Source organism: Barbus barbus, assembly GCF_936440315.1.
Source record: "Barbus barbus genome assembly, chromosome: 36".
Taxonomy (NCBI): Eukaryota; Metazoa; Chordata; class Actinopteri; order Cypriniformes; family Cyprinidae; genus Barbus; species Barbus barbus.
In genome coordinates this window covers 28492646-28497450 of record NC_136714.1, presented here as the reverse complement: position 1 = coordinate 28497450, position 4805 = coordinate 28492646, and positions in this window count along the sequence as shown.

The window sequence follows — 4805 nt, the reverse complement described above, 5'->3', positions numbered from 1 at the left end:
AAGTTCACACACCTCTTTAACATTATATTTAGTGATCTCCGACTGGCGAAGTCGAACATCATTAGCGCCGACGTGGATAACAATCTTACTGAATTTACGTTTAGCATTAGCCAGAACTTTTAAATTTGCCAAGATGTCAGGCGCTCTGGCTCCCGGTAAACATTGGACTATGGTGGCTCGTGTCTCTATGTTCATGTTCCGTACAATAGAATCACCAGCACTTTCATCATAACAGCAGAACTAATTCTAGCATAACAGAGAAGAACCGTGCACCACAGCAGCTGAGGTTCATTCATCTCAATCTTCACCTGCACGGAGCGTGAATGCACTAAATTATTGTTTTATATTATTTTTAATATTTTTGTGAGGTACACATGTACTGAATGTTAAACATGTTCAAAAGATATGAAAGCAATGTTTACTGTTTTCTATAAAACCAAGTAAATACAATTTTGCAAATAACGTGTTTTGTTTTTTGTCTGTGTGTGAGTGAGTGAGTGAGTGTGTGTGTGTATAAGTGTGTGTGTGTGTGTGAGTGAGTGTGTGTGTGTATAAGTGTGTGTGTGTGTGTGTGTGAGTGAGTGAGTGAGTGTGTGTGTGTATAAGTGTGTGTGTGTGTGTGAGTGAGTGAGTGTGTGTGTGTATAAGTGTGTGTGTGTGAGTGAGTGAGTGTGTGTGTGTGTGTATGTGTGTGTGTGTGTGTGTGTGTGTGTGTGTGAGTGAGTGTCTCTGTGTAAGTGTGTATGAATGTGTGTGTGTGTGTGTGTGTGTGAGAGAGTGTGTGTGTGTGTTTTATTCTGATTTGAGAACTGAAATCATTGCGTGGTTCATCTTTAGACTGAATTCAAAGAGTTTGAGGAACATAAGCAAGATTCCAAAGTTCAAACCAAACTACAGATGAACGGAATAATGATGTTATACTGAGATAAATGAGAGCAGAGCTGATCAGTTACATGTAAGATTAATTGAGTTTTTTTAGAATGCATTCTTTAGTGTTTAACAAACAAAGTGAATAAAACGCCGTCCGTTCTGATTATTTTGATTATTTGCGCTTTCATACTCAGTGTATATTTTGCTAGTATTTACATTTATTTAAATGTCTGGTGTATAAAATAAACATTTAACTTTCGTCTCTGACTGGATGAAAAAAGTGTGTAAAACCGGTCCTGTATGTTTTGATAGTTTGTTTTTCAGTTTGAAATTAAATAAGCAGAAACGAGAAAACGGTCGTTTTTCGTTTTTTTCATTTGTTCAAAAAAACAAAAAAATGAGATTTTGGCTCGATTTTGTTTTTTCTGGTTCACGGGGAGACAACAGATAAATGACTTCAAAATTCATCTCCTCTTGTGGGCGGTCGTGACACGCCCCTTTCCGCCGATTGGCCAACCAGATCTGAGCCCGTGACGTCATCAGTTCGTTCAGCATAATAAGAGTCCTCTGCTGCTGTACTGCGCAGGTTCAGATCGGGCTTACTATGAAGGTAAATTGACGTCATAAATATTTGCATGCGCAGGGTAAGATTTGTGAAAGTGTACATAAGACTGTAAGCGTAAATTAAATGTGCATGCGCAAGAGATGCTTTGTAAAGCTGTAAATCACGTTTCAAGCGCAAGAAAAAATTATTTGCAGCATTTTACTGTTATTTGTAAGTGTAATTCATGTAATGCCAAAATACGGTCAAAAGCACTGCAAGCCTGTGAACAGTGATTTGCAAGCGAAAACAACAGTTTAAAGAACTGCAAAACGGATTGACTGCGTAAAACCAATCTGTATGTGTAAAAAAACTGACTGTCAAATGTCTAAATGACTTGTGTATGTAGGACAAAACATTCCCGAAATAATCCGATGTGTACAGCTCCGTCTTTGTTTTCTCTGCGCTCACAGCTTCGGCAGATTCTCTCACTAACTGAGTTCTGCAAGCGTGAGGGAGAGGGCGAGGCCACCTTACAGCCAATCAAATGAGCTGACTCTCCATTTACTCTAATCTGATTGGTTCAAAGAAACACATCATTCGCCAAGACATTTATCTTCATTTAGTTCGGGAACGTTCTCCATACTTTTATTTTACACATACAGTCAAAATAAATACATTAATAAATAAATACCAACTTAATTAAAACATGTTGGTTTATAAGTCGTGTTCCTTTAGGCTAGACTCCCATGTGTTCATACTGAATTACGAGCTGGTGTTAACATTATTTGGTTTGGTTTTGCTTTACATTGAAATGTCATAATCTGCTTACACCACTGATGTTAAACTTCATAATTAAAATGATGTTATGTGATAATGCTCAACACTATGGTATCAGAGTGCTACACTTTGTAAAACCTTTTTTTGCTATGCCAATAAAGCTACTTAAATCTGAATTTGTCAAACCATGTCTCTGTTTATGGTTTTTAACACTCAATTGTATATATATTGAAATTTCAGTATTGATATATAATCTCTATTATAGATCTATATATAATCTCTATTATAGATCTATATATAATCTCTATTATAGATCTATTTATCATCTCTATTATAGATCTACATATAATCTCTATTATAGATCTATTTATCATCTCTATTATAGATCTATATATAATCTCTATTATAGATCTATATATCATCTCTATTATAGATCTATTTATCATCTCTATTATAGATCTATATATAATCTCTATTATAGATCTATATATCATCTCTATTATAGATCTATTTATCATCTCTATTATAGATCTATATATAATCTCTATTATAGAACTATATATCATCTCTATTATAGAACTATATATAATCTCTATTATAGAACTATATATAATCTCTATTATAGATCTATATATAATCTCTATTATAGATCTACATATAATCTCTATTATAGATCTATTTATCATCTCTATTATAGATCTATATATCATCTCTATTATAGATCTATTTATCATCTCTATTATAGATCTACATATAATCTCTATTATAGATCTATATATAATCTCTATTATAGATCTATATATAATCTCTATTATAGATCTATTTATCATCTCTATTATAGATCTATATATAATCTCTATTATAGATCTATATATAATCTCTATTATAGAACTATATATAATCTATATTATAGATCTATTTATCATCTCTATTATAGATCTATTTATCATCTCTATTATAGATCTATATATCATCTCTATTATAGATCTATATATAATCTCTATTATAGATCTATATATAATCTCTATTATAGATCTACATATAATCTCTATTATAGATCTATTTATCATCTCTATTATAGATCTATATATAATCTCTATTATAGATCTATTTATCATCTCTATTATAGATCTATTTATCATCTCTATTATAGATCTATATATAATCTCTATTATAGAACTATATATAATCTATATTATAGATCTATTTATCATCTCTATTATAGATCTATATATAATCTCTATTATAGAACTATATATAATCTCTATTATAGATCTATATATAATCTCTATTATAGATCTATATATAATCTCTATTATAGATCTATATATAATCTCTATTATAGAACTATATATAATCTCTATTATAGATCTATTTATCATCTCTATTATAGATCTATATATAATCTCTATTATAGATCTATTTATCATCTCTATTATAGATCTATATATCATCTCTATTATAGATCTATATATAATCTCTATTATAGATCTATATATAATCTCTATTATAGATCAGTGGTCTTACCTTCTCAAACTCTTCTGGTGACGTCATCCTCCACGTTCAGCTGCAACATTGAAAAGCGTCATAACGTCATTCCAGTGTTGTGCAAGTTACTTCCAAACTGTAATACATTACAGATTACTTGTTACTGTTATTTAAAAGTAATTCCTTACCTTACAATATTACTGTCTCAGGATTGTAATGAGTTACATGACTGTATTACTTTTGAGTTACTTTCACCAAAATACCTAACAGTTACAGAAGTAGAACTTAACATTCTAAAATGACTAAATGTACTAGAGCCCTGCGGGCCTCAAATTTAGGCCCTAGCCCGAGACACTTACCCCTTTTCCACCGAAGCAGTTCCAGGTGCTAGTTCAGAGCCAGTGCTATAGCCGGTTCTTAGCCGGTTCGACTGGCGAGCGCTTTAAGAACCGGTTGCTTTTCCACAGGCTAGAGAGCCAATCCAGAGCCAGGTCTCACGTCACTGAATATGCTTCATGTTTCGGATCACTAGCGCGGCACAACAGGCATCTGTACAAAGCATCAGCGCCACACAGATCGATGGACCGGCACACAACACACTAAAGCACCGCGAGAGCGATCCAAAAGCATAAAGAGCCGTCTGCTTTCCAGTCGCTCCCGCAGCAGCCCGATATGCCTCGCACCGACCGGTCCACGCAGCGCTGATCTATCCTAAACTAAGCCTAAGCCTAAACTAACTATCAGCAATGGGGGACGTTGCGTTGCTATTGATGTTCATGGCTTTGCGAACCTATCGGCATCCAAACACGGCGAATCAAACGTGTTCGCGTTTAGCTGCTATTTCAAATATGGCGGACTTAGTGATGGGTCGTTCTTGAACGATTCGTTCATTTTGAAAGAATCTTTAATGTGACTCGGGAAGAACGAGTCGTCTCGGGGAGTGATTCGTTCAGTCGCGCATGCGCATTGCACAGCATTCTCGGGTTTGAGTCGTTCGTTCATCACGTGACAGCCCCATACACTTAACCAATGCAGCCTGAGCCAGAAAGAGAATTGATTAGTTCCTCTATATCGAGTCTCGGGTTTGAGTCGTTCGTTCATCACGTGACAGCCCCATACACTTAAC